General features: G+C 41.5%; 1 long non-coding RNA gene across 1 annotated transcript in view; it reads left to right on the top strand.

The window, feature by feature from the left end:
• Positions 1-22: 22 nt before the first annotated feature.
• LOC138813395 (uncharacterized) overlaps positions 23-21,997 on the top strand; it is a 31,379-nt gene continuing 9,404 nt past the window's right edge. The window contains exon 1 of the long non-coding RNA XR_011367770.1: positions 23-252. This is a non-coding gene — a long non-coding RNA (uncharacterized lncRNA). The remainder of the gene's footprint in view (positions 253-21,997) is intronic.

Raw genomic sequence — 21,997 nt, 5'->3', positions numbered from 1 at the left:
CAGAGTTCCAGCCCCACAACCGACAAAAAGAAAACTAAAAGAGGAGATTGAAGACACTCAGTTCATGGATCCTGTTGAATGAAGACTATAAGGAGCTGTGTGGATAGCTGGTACTGATGGAAAACAGTTCTACAGACAGCAGACAGCAGTATCATTGAAGAAAGGGTTGAGAAGTTTCAGAAGGTGAACCAGCAGTATGAAGGCAGGTGTAGTTACGACATCCTTCTCAATGCTGAGAATCTCATGCTATAGGTATGTTTTGTACAAGAGTTGAAGAGACTTTCGAACTACTTTTCATCTTTCTGAGGGAAAAGAGAAGATTGCTGAGAGATGAGAGGGGTGAGCCACTCATGGCTAAGCATATATTGAGAACAGGTGTTTTTCTGGGTTGGCAAGTCTGATAAGAGGAGGGGCTTATGTCTCTTGAAGTATCTTGGTGTCTCAGACCAGTGAAGGAGTCTAGTTATTATTGCCCAAGGGCAGAAGTCATCCCGAGTAAAGTTGGTGATTTCATGTGGTCACTAGGCCTCAGATGTAATGTAGCTTAGTAATATAACAGGAGTGATGTTCTTTGAGTTATTTGAAACTGAGTTATATTCTCTTGGGACTCCCAAGTAAATTACAATAGAAGCTACCCATGAGAGACATGAGAGAGACTGTTGCATTAAAAAGTAAGAACTAGATTTTGAATTTGATTATTGAGCTTTTCTTGACTTTCTAGACTTTCCTTTTGAAATTGCATTAACTCATTTGTACAATGAGAATTTTTCAATTACAAAAATCTTTAAAGAGCACCCTTATGTTTGTGGCTAAGGAAGAAATGGTTCTTTCCATTTTTTTTTTTTAGTCATGCAACTTGAACTCTGGGCCTGGGCATAGTCGCTGAGCAATTCAGCTCAAGAGTAGAACTGTACCACTTGAGACACAGTGCTACTTCCTGCATTTTCTATTTATGTTGAGAATGGAAGCCAGAGCCTCAAAAATAATTTATCCTGTAATTGTTTCATTTTTGGTTATTATTAATGTTTTTTCATTGTGAAAATTCCATACAGAGGGGTTACAATTACATGAGCAAGGTAATGAATACATTTCTTATCAAGCATTGTTACCTCCTCCTTTGTATCCCCTTACCATCTCTGCCCTCCCATTTCCCTTCCCCCCATCCCAACCCCCCACCAATATTGTAAAGTTCATTTTTCGACATAAGGTCTTGTACATCTCATTGTTGCAATGGGTCCACTTGTATCCCTATTTAAACAATTTCTTTTTTCCCTTCCACACCCCAAATTATAACAACAAAAAATATAGTGAAAAGAGGGGTTATAACGAGAGGGAGGGACATACAAAGCAACAAAGAAATCATCTTATAAATATGTTAGAAACAATCGCAAGAAAGAAAAATTATTTCACTAGTTCTCTAGGTGTTGATTTCGCCTAACATCAACTTTTTTGAACTTTTCCGCTTGACTCATACATATACTAGATATTGCAAATAAGGGAAACCATGGGACCTATGCTTCTTTGGGCCTGGCTTACTTCACTGAATATAATTTTTTCCAAGTTTTTCCATTTCCTAACAAATGGGGCAATGTCATTCTTTCTGATGGAGGCATAGAATTCCATTGTGTACATATACCACATTTTCTTGATCCATTCATCTACTGAGGGGCATCTGGGTTGGTTCCATATCTTAGCTATGGTAAATAATGCTGCAATAAATATTGTTGTGCTGGTAGCTTTAGTGTGGTCTTGTTTGTAAACATTTGGGTAAATGCCCAAAAGTGGGATTGCTGGGTCATAGGGGAGTTCTATGTGAAGTCTTTTGAGGAACCTCCATACTGCTTTCCAAAGTGGTTGAACAAGTTTACATTCCCACCAACAATGAAGTAAGGTTCCTTTCTGTATACATCCCCTACAGCATCTGTTGTTGTTAGAGTTCTTGATTTTTGCCGTTCTAACTGGGGTGAGGTGATATCTGAATGTTGTTTGAATTTGCATTTCTTTTATGGCTAGGGATGTTGAACATTTCTTCATGTGTCTTTTGGCCATCCTTCCTTCTTCTTCAGAGAAGTTTCTCTTTAAGTCTTTCTCCCACTTATTTATTGAGCAGTTGTTTCTTTGAGGATTTGTTGTTGGGGGATTTAATTTTTTGAGTTCCAAGTATATTTTAGATACGAGACCCTTGTCCGTTGTATAGCTAGTAAAGATCTTCTCCCAATCTGTGGGCTTTCTATTGATCTTGCTAGCTATGTCATTTGCCCTGCAGAAGCTCTGCAACTTTATGCAATACCATTTGTCCAACCTTTCTTTGATTTGTTGTGTTTCCGGGTCTCTATTCAAAAAATTTCGGCCTTCTGTGGGGTCAGAAAATACATACAAAAAATATTCTCAAACCACAATGAGAGCTTTGTTTGTAAAATGGGAAATCCATCCATAATAAATGAGCAATATGTACTGCCATCCAGGCCTGTTCATGAATTTGGGTGTACAAAGAGGATCTTCGTTTAACAGTATCTGTGTGATGATGTATTTGTTCTTGCTAGAATGCTGTTTAACTGGTAGAAGTCCTATGTTTTCACTAGGGATATTAATAATCATTAAATAAGGCTATGTAAATAATTATTGTTTTTATCTGTTTATCTCTACTGTCTTTCCCATCAAATACCGTAATAAGGGGATTATTTATATAGTGCTAACAAATCAGAGTCTGAAGATAGGCACATCTCTTACATATATTTGCCAAAGACAGCAAAAAGAATTTGCAGAATTAGAGAGCCTTCTGTACCTACATCATTTTCCATATACCTCATTGTATATATTGAGCAATTTAAAAGCTGCCTTTAGTAGTACTGTGAATACTCAATTTTAATAAACATTAAGTTGTCTTCTTAAAAAAAAAAAAATTTCGACCTGAGCCAAGGAGACCTAGGGTTTCTCCTATTCCATCCTGTAATGTTTTCAGAGTATCTGCTTTGACTTCAAGGTCTTTGATCCATTTGGAGTTGATTCTGGTGCAGGGTGATATATAAGGATCTAGCTTTAGTTTTCTACATGTAGTTAACCAATTTTGCCAGCACCATTTACTGAAGAGGCTGTCTTTCTTCCCTTCTATTGTTTTAGCTTCCTTATCGAAGATCAGATGGCTATAGGTCTGTAGGTTCATTTCTGGGTTTTCAATTCTATTCCATTGGTCCTGAGGTCTGTTCTTATGCCAATACCAAGCTGTTTTGATTACTATGGCTTTATAGTAGAGTTTGAAATTTGGTATTGATATTCCTCCAGCAGTGTTCTTTCCGTTGAGGAGCGTTTCTGCTATTCAGGGTCTTTTATTGTTCTATATGAATTTTTGGATTGCCTCTGCTATTTCCTTGAAGAATGAGGTTGGAATTTTGATAGGTATTGCGTTGAATTTGTAGATAGCCTTGGGAAGTATTGCCATTTTCACGATGTTAATCTTGCCAATCCAGGAGCATGGGAGGTTTTGCCATTTTTTAAGTTCTGTGTTGATTTCCTTTTTTAAGATTTTAAAGTTTTCATCATAGAGGTCTCTCACTTCTTTAGTTAAGTTAATTCCTAGGTATTTTATTTTTTGTGGGGCTATTACAAATGGAGTTGCTTTCCTAATTTCAGCCACACGTTTCTCCTTGTTGACATACAGAAAAGCCATTGATTTTGGGGGGTTAATTTTATAACCTGCTACATTGCAAAGTTTTGAATCAGCTTGAGTAATTTGGGAGTGGAGTCTATGGGATTCTTTAAATACAAGATCATGTCATCTGCAAAGAGGGAGAGTTTTATTTCTTCTTTCCCTATTTGGATCCCCTTTATGTCTGCATCTTGTCTTATTGCTGTAGCTAGGCATTCTATTACTAGATTGAAGAGAAGTGGAGAGAGTGGGCATCCTTGTCTTGTTCCTGAGTTAAGACAAAATGGCTTTAGTTTTCACCATTGAGTATAATGCTGGCTGTAGGTTTGTCATATATAGCCTTTATTGTATTGAGGAATGTTCCATGGATTCCTAATTTTTCCAAAACCTTCATCATAAAGGGGTGTTGGATCTTGTCGAATGCTTTTTCTGCATCTATTGAGATAACCATGTGGTTCTTATTCTTGCTCCTGTTGATGTGATGAATAATATTAATTGATTTGCGTATATTGAACTAGCTTTGCATCGCTGAAATGATTCCTGTTTGATCGTGGTGTATGATTTTTTCGATGAGTTGTTGAAGTCGATTGGCCAAAATTTTGTTGAGAAGTTTTGCATCAATGTTCATCAAAGAAATGGGTCTATAGTTCTCTTTCTTTGATGAGTCCCTGCCTGGTTTTGGGATGAGGGTTATGATGGCTTCATAGAATGTGTTGGGTAGTGAGCTTTCTCTTTCAATTTCATTGAAGAGTTGGAGGAGTATTGGTGTGAGCTCTGCTTTGAAGGCCTTGTAAAATTCCGCTGTAAAACCATCTGGTCCTGGACTTTTCTTAACTGGGAGATCTCTTATTGCTGTTTCTATTTCAATGCTTGATATGGGCCTGTTAAGATAGTTTAACTCATCTTGGTTTAGTTTTAGCATGTCAATATTTGCTAGGAAAAGGTCCATTTCTGTCAAGTTCTCAAACTTATTAGCATAAAGTTTTGAGAAGTATTCCCTTATAATGTTCTTAATCTTGGTTGTTTCCGTGGTGATGTTTCCATTCTCATCTCTGAGTTTATTAATTTGGGTGTGTTCTCTTCTTTTTCTGATAAGATTTGCTAAGGGTCTGTCAATTTTGTTAAGTTTTTCGAAGAACCAACTCTTTGTTTTGTTGATTCTTTCTACAGTTTTTTTGGATTCTAATTCATTTAATTCTGATTTAATTTTGATTATTTCTTTCCATCTACTGGATTGGGGTTTATCTTGCTGTTCTTTTTCAAGGAGGTTTAGATGTGTCATTAAATTGTTAGTTTCAGATCTCTCCAATTTGTTGATGTAGGAGCTCAGAGCTATAAACTTGCCTCTGAGTACTGCCTTTGCTGTGTCCCAGAGGAGCTGGTAATTTGTGTGTTCATTTTTGTTGAATAGCATGAACATTTGAATTTCCTTTCTAATCTCTTCCATGACCCACTCATGATTCAGCAGTTTGTTGTTCAGCCTCCGTGTGATGCTGGACTTTCTTTGGTGGATTTTGGTGTAGAGTTCTAATTTTATTCCATTGTGGTCAGAGAGGATGCAAGGTATAACTTCAATGTTTCTGAATTTAGACAAGTTTGCTTTGTGGCGTAAAATATGGTCTATTTTAGAAAACGTTCCATGTGCTGCTGAGAAAAACGTGTATTCTGATGCTGCTGGGTGAAATGTTTGGTAGATTTCTGTTAAGTCTTGTTGATCTATGCAGCTGTTTAGATCTGCGGTTTCTCTGTTGAGTTTTTGCCAAGTTGATCTACCTAGTAGGGAGAGTGGTGTGTTAAAATCCCCAACAATTAATGTCTTTGGATCTATATGGGATTTGAGGGAAAGTAGTGTTTCTTTGATAAATTTGGGTGCTCCATTGTTTGGCGAATAGATATTTTGAATTGTAATATCCTCCTGAAGGAGAGATCCTTTAATTAGTATGTAGCGACCTTCTTTATCTCTTCTCATGAATTTTAATTTGAAGTCTATTTTATCTTATATTAGGATTGCAACTCCCGCCTGTTTATGGGGGCATTTTGCTTGGTAGATTTTGTTCCAGCCTTTAACATTGAAAATGTGTTCTTTTTTACGGGCAAGATGTGACTCCTGCAGGCAGCAGAAAGAAGGGTCTTGTTTTTTAATCCAACTAGACAGTCTATGTCGCTTAATTGGAGAGTTCAGTCCGTTAACATTAAGAGATAAGACTGAGAGGTATTTGGGAGTTCCTGCCATGTTATCCACCTTCATGGGGGCTGTGAAAACTGGGTTCTTCCTATGGTTCTCGGATTCTCAGTTAGGGTGCAGTTTTTTGGCCTTTATTGAGGTCTTGTTGGTTTTCTATGTGTAGGACATCTTTAAGAATCTTTTGTAGGGCTGGTTTGGTGGAGATGTATTGTTTCAATTTTTCTTTGCCATGGAAGGTTTTTATTTGGCCTTCAGTTATGATGGAGAGTTTAGCTGGGTACAGTATTCTTGGTTAATAGTTGTTTGTTTTTAGGGCATGGCATACATCATTCCAGGCTCTTCTTGCTTTGATTGTCTCTGCTGAGAAATCTGAGGTGATTCTAATTGCTTTCCCTTTATAGGTGATTACCCTTTTCTCCCTGACAGCTTTAAGGATCTTTTCCTTGTTCTGAGTTGATCCTGTGTGGATTATAGTGTGACGGTATGATGTCCTATTCTGGTCTGGTCTATTTGGGGTTCTAAAAGCTTCTTGTATCTGAATAGGCCTATCTTTTTGTATGTTTGGGAAGTTCTCTGCTGGGATCCTGTTAAACAAATTTCCTAGACCATTAACTTCTGTTTCTAGATGCTCCTCTACACCCATTATTTAGATTAGGCCTTCTGATGGTGTCTTCCAGGTGTTGAATAGATCTATCATATTTCTTTGACTTGTCTTGGATGGTTGTATGTTCTTTCTCTATAATATCTAGGCTGTCTTCAATCCCTGAGATTCGATCTTCTGCATGGTCTAACCTGCTGTCAAGACTCTCTACTTTGTTTTTAATCTCTTTTCCTTCTAATTGGTCAGCTTTGTTGGCTTCAAGTTCTTTGTCGAAGCTTTGTTTTAGGTCTTGTATGAATTTCTTTACTTCCTTAATTTGGTGTTCAGTGTTTGTTCTCAAATCACTTAGTTGATTGGTTATGGTTTCTTTGGACACCCATTCCTTCTGTTGGATTCCATTCAGCATTCCCTTTGTGATCTTCCTGACTTCCTTCAGCTCTTTGTTAATGGATTCCATGAATGCCTTTAGTGATCTTTGTGTATTCTCTACCTGGTCTCTCAATTCCTGTATTACTCTTTGATTAGCTTCTTCCCGTTCATGGAATTCCTTCAGTTCTCTTTCCTCCCATTCATGGGATTCCTGCAGTTCTCTTTGAGTGTTCTCAGCCTGCTCATGCCATTCCTCCATTTCTCTTTGAGTATTCTCAATTTGTTCACACAAATCCTGTATCATTTTTTGAGTAGCTTCCTCACGCTTATGATATTCCTGTATAAATTTTTGGGATGCCTCCTCTCTCTCCCTATCACGCTCATACAGAGTCGTTTGTAAGTTGTCAAACTTCTCATTTATCATGTTTGCCAGCAGTGTTTGTAGAGCTATTTGGGAACTCTCCTCTGGATTATTCATTATCTGTTCTGAGCCCTCATTATCAAGATTGGGAATTGAGGTACCCAGATTTGCCATTTTTCTTGTGTTTTTCCGGCTTACTCTGCCCATTTGAGATGAAAATAGCACCAGTTTTGTACTAGAACACTATCTTAAGGCAACCATCAACCAACGTTTGCATTTTTACAGTCAATAGTCTACAGATACAATCTAGTTCAACAGATACATCTATTCAACATATGTTAATGGGCTTCAAACCGCAGAGAAGAATTTGGAAAACCAGAAATTATTAGGGTTAGGGAGAGATGTGGGTAAAAAATTGGAATAGATTGGTGTGGGGAGGCACAGGGAGAGTTAACTATGTCCTAATCCCAATGCAGGATATAGGTTGGGTAGGATGCAAGTAGAGAGAGATAGAAAAAGAAGAAAGGGAAAGGGAAATGAAAAGAGACCAGAAAAAAAAAAGAAACGTAAAAATTAATATTATTATGGAGATCAAAAAACCATCTATTTAGAGAGGAATGTGAGTATATTAACAGAAGGGAAGGGACATAGAGGAGAAGTGAAAAACTCAAAAAAATGCTTAAAATATTATATCGGTATAAAGAGGTAGTACTGCTATTAAGGAACTTAAGTCTCAGAGGTTTTGAATTGAGTAATAAATTTGTGGATTAAGTGTGTACGCAATGGGGGATAGGGTCTACTAGTTAAGTACGGGTTTATCTGAGGATGTGCAGGACAAGAGTTAAGTCACATAAAGAAGATCAAAAGAGAGGAAAAGGTGAGAGGGATAAGAAAGGGAGAAAAAAAGATCAGAAGTTCAGTAGAGCTAGACAAAAAACAAAAAGATAGTTAAGAAAGAAAAAAAAGAGAAAGAAGACAAGAAAAGAAAGGAAAATGCACATTCACGTATTCCTAAAATAAAAATTATAAGAGGAAAAAAAAGTTACTGGAAAACAATTATTTTTTCAAAAAAGGCAAAAATTAAAGATTAATAAAATTTTAAAAAAGGAAAAAAATTTATATATATATATATATATATATATATATATATATATATATATATATATATATATATAAGGTACCAAAAAAAAAAAAAGAAAAGAAGAAGAAGAAGAAAAAAAAAAAGTTCTTTGATTTTTTTGGAGGGGGCAGGGTTGGGAAGAATCCTGTATCTCCCTTTTGTCTGTAACCAGCCTCTTGTTGGAGTCTCTGGTCAGCTTGAGGTCCTGTGGCTTGATTGGTTTCTTAAGTCAGTTTGTTCCAACAGGCAGAAAAATGCTCTGCTTTACCCAAGATTTTGAGATCCCCCTCCCAGGTTAGTTTAATGGGAGGGTGATCTGCTTTGAGAATCACAAAAGAGGGGGATGCAGTGGTGAGGCTAGTTTCTGGGTAGAGTTTAGGCCTTTCAACAATCAGTAGCTTTTCCCTGGGGCTATTTTGTGAAAAAACTCACAGAGCCCAGCCTGGAGCCATTCTTAGGGTTTCTGTTTTTCAATTGATTGTGGAGGCTGCTAGAGGGAGGGGCAGCCTCTGGCTCTGGTTACCCAGTGAGGCAAGGCACTCCAATGGCTGGCGCCTGAGCTGGTTGACTTTTCCCTGGATGGAGCTGAGTCTGGCAGGTTACTTCACCATTAAGTTCTTGTGACCTGCTAAATGACTCGTTTTATTCCATGGCCTGAGTTGGAGCTGGCAGATCCTCCGAACTTTGTCGGTATCCAAGATGGAGATCACTGGTGCTAAGGGGGGAGGGGTGGCCTTCCCTCCTCTGCTCCCTGAGAAAGAGTGAGGACGTCGAGCTTCTACTCACGCCAAGTCTTGGATCCTGGGTCGTCTCTGGTCTGCAAACTGCAGGATGAAGATGTCCGCTCCTTGTCGGTTCTTGCTGGTGTTTAGTAGAATCCACTCGCCCGCTGCGTCTGGCTCCTTCGTCCCGGACTCTCTGTGTGAGCGCTCAGGTATGGTCCCGGCTGTGGTCTCCGCCGCGACCCTGCCGCTGCCGCTGAGGCAGCAGCTGGCAAGCGCTCAGATGTGTCTTCTTTCCTTGGCTTCCCCTCTCTTGTCTAACTCTCTGTCCTGTGATGGCACACTTGGTGTGATTCTCTGGCTTAGGACTGTTCACTGGAACTCTAAAACTGCTTTCTATGTGAGAGCTTGTTCAGATTCCAGCTTCTCCTCCGCCATCTTCCCGGAACCCCCCTCTGCCTTGATGTTTTTTGTTTTCATTTCCTTTTGTGTTGTACCTGAGGCTTGATCTAAGGAACTGAGCACTTACCTTGAGCTTTTTGCTCAAGGCTCGTGCTCTACTACTTGAGACACAGCTCCATGTCTACATTTTTGTGGTTAATTGGGGATCAGAATCTCAGAGACTTTTCTACCTACACTGGCTCTGAACTGTAGACTTCCTTATATCTCAGCTATCATTACAGGCATGAGCCCGTAGCAGTGTGCTCCTGTTTTGATGGCCACAGTCACATGAAGCCCAATGTGGAATCTTCTCACTTGAGACAGCATCACAACACAAGATTCTCAGATTAGAGATGCTCAGCCTGCATCTTACTTCTTTACCCCATTGGTTTGTCTGTAGCACTCCATTTTGAATACCATAGTTCTGAAGAAGTCCATAAAAGCACTTCTCCTCCTTCTCAGGGAGGTATTCCTGGGGTTAAGATCTTTTTAAACTCAAGTTATTTTGTTGTTTGCTGGCTTAGCTTCCTGATGCAAACTTATGCCCCCAACCCCTACCCTTTGAAATAAGAAAGTGGGTTAGGGTAAAGTAGAGACAGGTGTTTACAATGGCTTTTGTGCTGTCATTCTGAAAGGTAGGGGAGGGAAGGTGTAAGATTTTTGGGAAGGTCACAGAACATCAGCACTGGAACCCACCAATGGGAAGTCCTCATTACCAAGCCTCTTCTCCAATCAGAGACCTCCAGGAAGGCAACCCTTTCCAGTTGTCTGGAAACTTTCTTGTCTCTGGGCAGTCACAAGGAGAAAATGTTGGTGTGAGGAAGGTGGAGCTCTACAGCTGTAGGAACCAAGTAGGCAAGTTAGTTGGAGGCATTGATTCTCATGACCCCATCTGAAGTCTTACATGCCATGAGGGTGCATATGCCTGCATGTATTCCCTCTGGGGGAAATAAGAGGGACTTCCCTTTCTCCATGTCAGGGCAAAGGCCTGATGCCCAGCTGCCAGACTCAGGTGAAAGTTTGCAGGAAGTGCCATTATTCTCCCCTGGTAATTCTATAGAACAATGCCCGGAGACTCTCTTTGTGTGTCTAAGGAAGCTCACCTGTGCCTTGCTTACTCTTTGCAACCTTTGATCACTGGAGCTACTTCACATTTGTTGACAAGGTTTAATTCTTCCTGCTTACTGACTTAAAATTACCTCTAATTGTCTGTGTTCGTATGAAATTGTGTAAAGTTAACTTTCTGCTCTTTGTCTGAAGATCTACTTTTAGGTCTGTATGCTGTAAATCAGCATGTGATATGTCAACAAACTTTGTCCATACCCACATATTGTGGTCCACTTTCTGCCTATTGATCATGCGTTCCCAGGTCTCACTGAGGAATTGGCAGCAATTTGGGTTATGTCTGTTTCCAGAACCAGACTAGCATCCCTTACTCCCTTTTTAATAAATCATGCAACGGCTTTGAAGGCAATGTGTTTGCAATAAGAATTGTTTGCAGAATGTTTGCCCTTCAAACTGATCATGCCCACACGCCCTGGCCATTGTCTATTGACCATTGACATTGGTCATTGTCCCAAATGTCTTTAATATGTTAAGTTTCCCACAGTTCCCCCTCAGTACCCAGCTAAGGAAGGTAATCCCATTACCACCATATTCTACCAATGAGATCAAACAAGCCAGGATTCAAAGCCAGGCCCTCACCACCAGCCTGCATGCCTTGCTCTAAGGGCATACACTTTGCTATTAAGAATAAACACTTGGTGTTTTCTGGTGAGCTGGGGTTCGTAGCTATACTCTTAGCTGCTCAGAAAGCTGAGATGTGAGGGATCATGGTTCAAATTCAGCCAAAGTAGTGTGATTTGTTTCCCTTTTATGTAGGTGGTTGTATTTTCCCACCTCCTGAGCAGATGTCAGGGACTGCATGAGACACCCAATTTGTGGCAGAGCAACCAGTCCCAGGACAGCACCACTGAAACAGATAGTGGGAACACCACACTTTTAGTTGTGACAGGATAGCAGTTGCTCTGTTTTTGCATTTGGCATAATTATCTTGTGTCGAGAGCAAAGGAAACATCATGATCTTGAAATATCACAAGTTAGTCTAAGCTGGTTCTGTTGAGTTGGTCTTCTGGTCCTGTAGCCATTCCCTTAAGTGTTTGGCAGGGCACCTGAAATGCTAGAATAACTGGGCTTCTGTGTGTGGAGTCCTCAGAGACTGTCGTGTATACATGGTCTCTGGTGGCCTCAACACATGGCAGCTCAAAGGTGGCAGTGACTAGACCTTCTTCAGACTCAAGCCATAATTCTGTGGCTTGCCCTCAGATGAGACAAGTGAGGCCCATCTAATTCAAGAAAAGGACCAGTGCCTATGTGCTTGACTGGAAGCCACCAGTCAGACAGAAGCTGGGGGGTCCTTCAGAAGCTGAGGCTACTTCCAGTCACTGTTGGAGGCAGCGATTGGATGAGAAAGACACCAAGGGCCTTCAAGAAGGTTCTGAGGAATTCTATTCGTGGATTTCACATCTGTTGAACCAATAAAGTATGGGGGACAGAGCATTCCAAGGCAGAGCCCCCCTCCTGTGCTACCATAGAGCCTGGAAAATGGGATGCTATCCTGTCACCTCGGTGCCAGTGAACAGCAGGCTCCTGTCAGATCCAACCTATGGTGCGATTTGCAACTGTTCTTCCCTAAGTGCATTCTCTGGAGACCTCACTCTTCCACTTGTGTGGTGGTGTCATTCAGCGAGAGTATCTCAAAGTAAGTGTCTGCACCTGCAGAGAAGTCAGGGTTATCTTGCCTTGGCTCCTGAAAGAAAGGCCTTGATATCCTTCACCATCAGGAGAGGTCCCTTTCCAGACCCCTGAGGAACTTTGGGCTGTGCAGTGGCTTCCATTGATCCATGTCCAATTCTTCCCATGTCGCTCAGACCTCAAATGGTTTCAGAGAAGGTGTCACCATATTAGGGGGTGTAGTGACTATTTGCTTATCAAGCCTGTAGAGAAGGAGATTCCAACTCAGTATGTGCACACAGGATTGTGAATCCAATGGTCACTACACTTGTCATAGTGAATTGTCTGTTTGGAGGGACTGTTTTGAGTCTTCCCTGAGCACAGTCTTTCACCAGATACAAAGCATGTATCTGTTGTTGATTTCACGGTTTTGACTGCTATTTCACAATGATTCAGTGTAGGTTCCCTCCACAAAGCCAGGAAGCTGTCACGTTGTTATGTAAGTGAATGACCAAACCAGGCTCGTGGTTTCATAGGTGAGTCTGCCAGGTATTTGGTGAGAACAATTGCAGGTTCTCAGGTGAGGTGGGTTCTATATGTCATGATGCAGGTAGGGTTTGGGAAATGGGGTACTTGACGTGCAGATTTTATTGAGAATTGCTTAGAGATGGACTGTGAGAAAGTGAAGGGGCTCAGGGTCAGAGCAGTCACTATTGGGCAAATCATGAACATAGATGTGATGGGCATGTGTGTAGCCAGCCTACTTTGGGGTGGTTGTTAGGCATTCAAAATGCATAATACCCCTTAGCTGGCTAAGTATTTTAAAGTTAGAAGCACAGGATTTTATGTTTTGGGAGAAAATTGTAACACATGTATTGAACATTTTAAAAACCAAATTTAGGCTCTTAATTTTGTTTTTAATAAAAATTTCATCCCAGCTGCATGGAAGAGCTAAAATCAGGAGCATTGACCTTTCAGGATAGCATGGGGAAAAAATTGAAAAGCTGAGGATGGTGGCATGCATCTGTCATCGCAGTGTGGCATGACATGCAAGTAGGAGGATAACAGAATGTCTGGTCTTGGCATAAAGCATCACACAAAGGGATGTGGCAGGGCTACAGTGGTAGAGCATTTGATTATCAAGAATGAAACACTGAGTCAGATGCCAATAATGCCAAAAGTACACAAATTAAGAGAATGAATCTAAATAAACCCCTCATGCCCACTGAATGGCCTTCCTGAAATTCAAGGCCACCATTTCCTTCATCATTAGTGATTTTTGAAACACCACATGGGAATATTGGAAGGGCTGTCTGGGTTTTCCTGCTTCCTCTGCTGAGAAACCTGTCCATATTATGTTTTTAGATTAAGAACTACTATGAATTCTTTTTTTTTTTTTTTGGTATTCAGGTAAGGGGTAGGTTTACTCAAGATGGCACCAGGCCATTTTGGCCCTCCACAAGGCAGGGAAAGGCCTGGGAAAGGCCTGGGAAAGAGTTGGGAAAGAATTGGGAAAGAGAACTGGGAAAGAGAGAGCTGGGAAAGAGAGAGAGTTGGGAAAGAGAGCATCTGGGCCTGGGTTAGGCCTTATCTGGGGTATGGGTGGAGAAAGGTGTGGCCACATCAAATTCAGATGTGACCTCAGTGAATGCAAATGTGACCTCTTCCAGGTGTTCCAGGCGCCTAGGTAATGCAGGTACTCAGTGGAGACTTTGCTCTCCATCCAGGAGCAGACCTTACATTCCAGTCTTTTAATAATCATGAAATGGGGCACGGATTCTCTCTGGCTACTTCCTGCTGACAAGGGGCATTGACATTAGGGATAAAAGTCTGAAATTTGGTCCCCTCCCAGAGAAGGCAGTGAGCAGCTGCTGTCCCTTGGTGGTGTGAATTCTTAGGTGAACTCTGGAGAGGTCTCATGACGCATTGAGGGGCTGGAAAAAAATACTAGAGAGCAAATAAATGGCAAGAGGAAGGACTTGGGGCTGAAAATGTTGGTCGAAATGTCCCTAGCTACTTATGACATCTGGCGACTAGGTAGAGGATAAGTCAAGTGACAAAGACAAGAATATAAATTCCTGTTCAGTTAATACGTAGACCGGTATAGACATTGGATGGGCAGGCTTCTTACTTCTATCGACCTCCCAACTGTGGTTAATTTTGAAAGGGCAGGCACAAAGCAGCTGTTTGACAACATCTCCTCTTACACCTATCCATGGTCCCTTGTTCCCCAGACTGGCTGAGTCTAGGTGCTCGTTGCTGGGATGGCTTGTCACAGTTGGTATTCAAGGAGGTTTGAACTCAAGGCCTGGGCACTATCCCTGAGCACTTCTGCTCAAGGCTAGTGCTCTATCACGTTGAGTTACAGTACCATTTCCAGTGTTTGGCTGGTTAGAGATAAGAGTCTTGAGCCATGCTTCCAACCTGTCTCTTTGCAGGTTAGTTGGGAGATGGAGTCTTAGGGATTTTTCAGCCCAGGCTGGCTTTGAACTGCAATCTTTGCCACAAAGGCCCTTTATTATTTCAAATAAGTCAACAAGGAGATCAAATAGAATAGAGAATAGAGCTTACCTGGTCCTTATCAAGAATTGACCAACAAATATTCTGCAATGACTAAACTTGTTAGATGTGATGAAAATTTTAGCACAGATAGGCCCAGTATTTTAAAACCACGTAGTCAGTAGTAGAATACTCAACATAAAACAAAAAAGGCAAAACTCAAAACCTGAATTTTTTTTTAATTGTGAAAATACTGTACAGAGGGGTTACAATTACATGGGCAAGATACTGAGTACATTTCCTATCAAGCATTGACAATAGTGTGTATACATCTTTGGTAACAAAGCACATCAGATGGTTGGGCCTCACTTACCAGGGCCTGAAAAAGAGCAACTTATTAGCAAGACACCTTAGAATAGATGGATGGAGTAGTAAGCTTGGTGGAAGTTTAAGGGTCACAATGTGGCCAAGATGGCGAACTAAAGACGGTGAATTTCTGAAAGAATGCAAAGAAACCCTGAACAAATACATCAAGCCTACATTGGCTAGCCTTTGAGAGGGAACCTAGAGGAGGGGTTCCCCAGGACCCAGCCTGCATCACACTCTTCAGGGCACAAGCCAAAATGTTGTAGAAAAGAGAAGTGGAGAGATAGGGAAGGTGGACATGAATGGCAGAGAGAGAGCAAAGAGAGCCTGAAATTAAACTGACTTCGGACCATTTACCATTGAAGTAGCAAAAAGTGTGTACATCTGAGAATGACAAAAAATTAGGCTCTCTGGCTTTCCAGGGAGTGCAGGAGGCATTTCAAAGGGGTTTCACAGCACCCCAGAGCTCACCAGGCAGAAGCAGAATCCTGACTTCCCCAAGAGCCCTCTAGAGAAAAAAGGCCATGTCCCAAAACCAAGCATCCTCGGCTTCAGAGGTGAGCGGCCTTTCAGCTAAAGGCTGTAGGAGCTCTCTGGCATGGTGCCATGTCTGGACAGAGACTGAGCAACTGAGAATTGTAGAGAGTAATTTCACTCACCAGAGTAGAGAAGTGGTGTGGACGTGGATGTGAAGGCCAGTAATGGTATCGGTGTGATGTGTCCACAGCAGACAGACCAATTCGCAAAAGGCCATCAGAACTGTGGGTATTCCTCAGAGCAAAAAGGGAAAAACAAGCAAAAAAAGAAAAAAGAGGAAAAAAAACAGAGAGGAATCCCACCTATCCTGACTTTAAGCCCTTTATCCGAGTCACGACACCATTTATGTTAGATTTTTAAAAAGAGGTAGCTGAGTAAGAACAGCACCAAGCACTTGGTATTCAGGTAAGGGGTAGGTTTAGTCATTGTTCTGGCTGGCACCAGGCCATCTTGGCCCTCCACGCGGCTGGGAAAGGCCGGGGAAAGACCTGGGAAAGAGCTGGGAAAGAGAAGTGAGAAAGATCGCTGGGAAAGAGAGCTGGAAAAGAGAGAGAGCTGGGAAAGAGAGAGCTGGGAAAGACAGAGAGTTGGGAAAGGGAGAGCTGGGAAAGAGAGAGTTGGAAAAGTACTATGAATTCTTGAATCATTTCTAGGAAGAAGGATTATGGGAAAGTAGGGGTGAGGTTTCTACACAGCAAACATAGAGCCTCCATGATTTAAGGAGCCTTTCATTGGGTCTGGTACTCTTTAATTCTGTTGAAATACTTTCCCTTTTTCCTCTTGAAAAATAAGTTCCAAAATAGAGTTTATTTTAACTTCCATCACTAAAAGTTCTTCCTTTTACTCTATGGGCAGTTCACACATGACCAAAATATAAACCAGCTGGTTTTACTGCATCATATACCTCTGCTATGTATCAAATTTTTCATCCTAATCCTCAAATCATGTAATAATTTGCCTATTTATGACTGAATTGTAGTTCCTTTATTAATAAAAGCTAATGGGAAAGGATTGTGTATTTAGTTGATGAATAGACCTACATTTTATTTCCCTGAGATACTGTAGCAGAGTATTAAAAGGAATGTAATATATATATATATTATATAATTTATAATATATATAATATATAATATATAATATATATATATATATATATATATATATTTGGGGGGGTCCCATCGAGGGGCCTGAACCTGGGCCTGAGCACTGTCCCTCAGCTCTTCAGCTCAAAGCTAGTGCTCTACCACTTGAGCCACAGCGCCACTTCCAGCTTTTTTATTTTTGCTTATGGGATCCTGAGGAAATCTAACCCAGAGCCTCGGGCATGCAAGGCAAGCGCTCTACCACTGAGCCAACTTCCCAGCCAGGTATGTAATATTTTATTGATAAGTCTATCCCTTAAAATGAATATATTTTGGGGCTGGGAACATGGCTCAGTGGTAGAGCGCTTGCCTTGCATGCCTGAGGCCCTGGGTTTGATTCCTCAGCACCATATAAGCAAAAAGAAAAAAGCCAGAAGTGGCGTGGTGGCTCAAGTGGTAGAGTGCTAGCCTTGAGCTGAAGAGCTGAGGGACAGCGCCTAGGCCCAGAGTTCAGGCCCCACGACGGGACCCCCCTCAAAAAAAGTAATATATTTTAGGATGTCATTATTTTAATGTGAATTATGTAAATGTTGATAATATGCTGTTGGTTATACATTTAGTTTTCAAGAGTTTCACTTAATTGCTTTTTTTGCCCACATATAGTACAAGTCTATTTGCAATTGTTTTTTAATGGCACTAATAGTATAGTTTATATAGAGAAAATAGAGTTATTTTAGGACCCTATGATTGGTTATAGTATTAATAACACAATTAATTTGAAGTATCAATATTTCTCACCAATTACTGACTCTTAATGAGGTTGCGTGTGGAGTTTTGGAGTGCAAATGAGATGGTGGATGTATAGAGTTGTAAGGAAGTGTTTAGGGACCATTAAAAGGCATTGGGTGACCCCAAAGTGTAGGTCCCTGGTCTTCTGTGAGTAACTAGTTCTAGGAAGGTCTCAGGAGAGATCTGCATTGCTTGAGACACATTGTGCTCCTGATATGCATACCCCTGGCCCACCTAGATATGTCCTTTCTGGAGGCCTGGCTCTCTTGTGACTTTATCTATGAAGCACCCAGCCCTCATGGGGGATTTGATATTTCAGTAGCTCTTAAAGCCTAGGCAGAATAGAAGACAGAGCTAACCTCTCCCAGTTCCCAGGTCTTGCTTTGAATGGATGGATGGAGAATAGGGGAGATATGAAGCTGTAGGTCAAGCAGGAGTGGCTCAGGTCATGTGCCAGAATCCCAGATGTTCCTTGTAATTGTAGAAGACTCCTATAGCTTCTACAGTGCAGTGCAGGGCAATGAATATTGGCATTGAAGGCAGGGCCAACATCAGGTACCAGATGTGTCTCCTATAAACATGTCCAGGCCTCAGCCTGCATTTCCTCCTCTGAGAAATTGGGATGGTTTTCTTTCCTGATGGTCTTGCTTTGTGTCTATGAGATCCACTTGGAAGTCTTGCTGAGAAGGTGATGCTGTGATTCCCTCATCTGGGCAAGGAAGGCAGGAGGAAGAGAAGAGAGTGTGAGAAACAGAATCCTTCTCTAAGCTTGTCCTAAGGAGGTCTGTCTATGTGGTAGATAGTGCTTCCAATCTGGCTTTGTGTCAGAGCCTCTGCTACCTGCCTCTGGCTTTACTGGATGGCACCCTTGGCTGCAGAGAGTATGGGCTCGGCTTGAATGTTCCTTGTCTCTTGTGTGTTGGTATACTAACCCGGCCTCCTGATTGATGGCTGAGAACCCTATCTCACTTGGGGGTAAACTTATCTCCAAGAAGCTCCAGACCAGTCACCCCTCTGGGCATTTGATTTACTAGGGAACTCAAGCCTGAGCATAGCATGCACACAGCTGCTGCATTAGGGTGCCTGACAATCTCATCAGCCCTTTAGTGCTCATTTGTGCATACTTGTGGATGTGGTGCCTGGAGCCTACAAGTCCAGCTTCCTTGTTACCCTGGAGCATTGAGGACTTCAGAGTGAGTACTCAGTGAGTACCTAATGGCGCCCAGTACAGAACTGCTCTGTGTACTCACAGTAGTAGACATAGTGCTCAATTACTGTAGGTGATTCATAAGTGAGTTAAGAGGGCACATGGAAGAAGGATTGGTTAGCTTGAGTTCATACCAAAAATAGATGAAAAATATTTAGGTCTTCACAGGAAGGTAATATTGGTTCTGAATATTGGGGGATGAGATCTTCTTTGGTGGTCTCTGGGAAGAGTCTGAGGCCCTGGCAAGCTGTGCACTATTCTATTTGGTTCCTTGGTGCCAAATTGCCTGTCTAATACTAAATGGTTCCTGTTAGCCCCAATCAGATCCTATTACACTAGTGCAATTTGAGTTCCAGCATCAAAAGCTCCTTGTTCAGTTAGCCGAGGTCTTTGAGTTAGTTACTAAATCTGTCTTTTGTGTGAAGCCTGCATGCTTGTCTTGGAAGAAAGTGCTGAAACATCAAATTATTTATGAAGCCTGTTTTCTTTGCTTACTCATAAAGGGATAAATAGCAGTTTTGGAGCCACAGTATTGGCCTGAAAGGAGGAACAATGGCTCATTGTCTTCTCTAGTTCTGAAGGATCATGGTTCCCATGGGGCTCTAAAACAGAGCTAGCTGTGGGTGTGATGGGTTTAATCAAAACTGCTACAAAGACTTTACAAATAGGGCACAAACTCTTGAGAGTGTTTGCATAGATATGAGTCTTTTTTGTATTCATATAAGTAAAACAGTAGTACATTCCTCAGAATAAATACAATTTGTGCATTGTAGAAAATGTGTGTAATAGAGATAAAGCATGATGAAAAACTAATTCCATATCTCAGCAGAAAGGATGGAACACTACCAACACCTTAATGTACAATGTTTTAAATGTCTCTAAGCATGTGTGTCTATCTTACCTTTAGCATATACCTACTAACACCTTTAAAAGAAGGGCATTAAAAGTGTATTTTCTTTTTATTTTCATCACAGCCACGGTCTCTCTCTGGTTCACCAGGTTTCCCATTGACTTGACAACTCTCCCAGAGTCTTAGCTGATCTGTTGTCATCACCTTCCCAATAAGAAATATTCTTAGCCTTATTAAGAGCACAAAACTTGTGGGGGTGAGGTTATCACAGGAGTTACAGCTCTGTGGCCCTTAGAGTAGGGTTTCTAAGTAGTCCCAGGACAGGAGATGGAATGGCTCTGTCACTTAGGAAATACCAGGTTTCTCTGAGTCCTTGGTGGAATGGTATTGGATAGGCCCCTTTATGGCTTGCCCTAAGTTTTTAGGACAGTCAGGACTGAGTTGTGCTATGTCTCCAGCTCTGTCACTTGTCACTTTGTGGGTCATTGAAGATGCTTTTCACTGCTTGCAGATGGCTCCAGTGATGTTTATAGAAACAGTTTCATCAGAACATGCAGTATTTGGGAAATAACATGGGAAATGCTTGGCTCTGTGGACCTTCTTGTCAATGTGGGGAAGTAAAAGTACACAACAAGGGACCAGAAAAAACTGTGTCTTCTCCTGATTTTAAGAAAACCTAGAGCCGGGTGCTGGTGGCTCACGCCTGTAATCCTAGCTACTCAGGAGGCTGAGATCTGAGGATCGCGGTTCAAAGCTAGCCCGGGCAGGAGAGACCACGAGACTCCTATCTCCAATAAAACCACCAGAAAACCGGAAGTGGCGCTGTAGCTCAAGTGGTAGAGTGCTCGCCTTGAGCTGAAAAGCTGAGGGACAGCGCCCAGGCCCAGAGTTCAAGCCCCACGACCGACCAAAAAAAAAAAAAAAAAAAGAAAACCTAGAGTTTTTTTTCTCTTTGCCTCTCATAATGAGTGTCAAAAAGTTCCAACTTGTTCCTGCTACAAAAGAATACTTGCTCAGTGTCCAGGTTCTCACATCCAGCCACTCCAGAAGGGGGAGATGAGTGTGTTCTTGAAGTCTGCCCAGGACTCCATTCTTAGTGGGAGTCCAAGACCCAGGTACCACCTGTTCATCTTGACAAGTTAAAGGCATGAGAGTCTGTGGCTCACCTCACCTCTCCCTTGAAGGATTTGAGCAGGAAATGTGAGGCTCAGCTAGTTTGCCAATAACTGGCATATACCCAGTGTCATAAAAAGGAACAGGATTTTCCCTGTGTCCTTTTACTTCTCTGATAGAAAAGAAGTAATGATTAATTTGTTTAATGTTGGTGATATTCAGCTATTGTGATACCAAGTGGTATATCTTTGAAGTTTGAGTCTGAAATGTTCCCTAAAGGCCCATGTGTTATAGACTTTGTGGCCACCCCATGATGAAGCTGGCAGAACATTTAGCTGTGTGCAGTGATCACCTCATAATTTTGTATTGTGCCTGTCATCCCATTAATTGGGAAGCATATTAAGATTATAGGGAGGCACGAGTCAAGTGTTAGAGTGGCCGTCCAGCAATTATAGAGCTCTGAGTTCAATCCCTAGGACTGCAAGCAACCATTCAGAAACACACCCCATGCTATGGTAGAGTCAACCTTTTTATTCCGCAGCTGAGGTGACCAGCTCCCAGTCTTGTCTACCTTCCTTCCTCCCTCCCTCCCTCTTTCCCCTTCCCTCCCTACCTCTCTTTCTTTCATTGCTTCCTTCTTCTCTCTCTTTCTCTCTCTCCCTATCTTCTTCCTTCCTTCCTTTCTTTCTTGTTTTTGACCTTATAGAAACTCTTGCCTTGTAATCTGTGTTTACTTCACGTTTGTCTTCTGAGTGTGAAGATAGTTTTTCTCCCAAATGCTACAGCAGGTAATCATTTAATATTTTATGTGTTTCCCATCTGCATATTTGTTTGCTTGTTTATCTTGTTTAGGTTTGAACTCAAGACTAGTTTGCCGGGCACATGCTCACACAGCCACTGGAGACACATCTCTACTCCTTTTTAGCTTCAGTTATATTTTATATAGGACCTCCTGTTTTTTGTCTTGACTAGGCAGAACCAACATCCTCCTGTCCACAGCTTCCTGGGATTTGAGATGGGATACATGCACAATCATACCCAGTTTATTGAGATGATGTTTCAATTTTTTGTGCAAGATGGCCTCCAACTTTGATCATCTTGATCTCCACCTTCTGAGTAGCTGGGATTTGGGGGGACAGACGTGCACCATCCCATCCTTGGCTTTGAAAAACTTCTTCATTGTTTGTGGTCATTGTCTGTTTCTGGGGGCATTTTCCCCCACCGTGCCTATTTCTTAATGAACAGAGATGTTATTCATTTTGTTCTCTGGTTAGGTTCATGTAAGATGTCAGCAGACTTTTTTGTGTGTGGCAACCTTGGGGTAGAACTTAGGACCTGAGTACTGTCCCTGAACTTTTTTGTTCTAGGCTAGTACT

The sequence above is a fragment of the Dipodomys merriami genome, unplaced genomic scaffold (assembly GCF_024711535.1).
Source record: "Dipodomys merriami isolate MVZ:Mamm:240054 unplaced genomic scaffold, mDipMer1.0.p SCAF_596, whole genome shotgun sequence".
NCBI lineage: Eukaryota > Metazoa > Chordata > Mammalia > Rodentia > Heteromyidae > Dipodomys > Dipodomys merriami.
The sequence above is the reverse complement of the archived record's forward strand: the minus strand, read 5'-3'. Positions and strand labels throughout refer to the sequence as shown.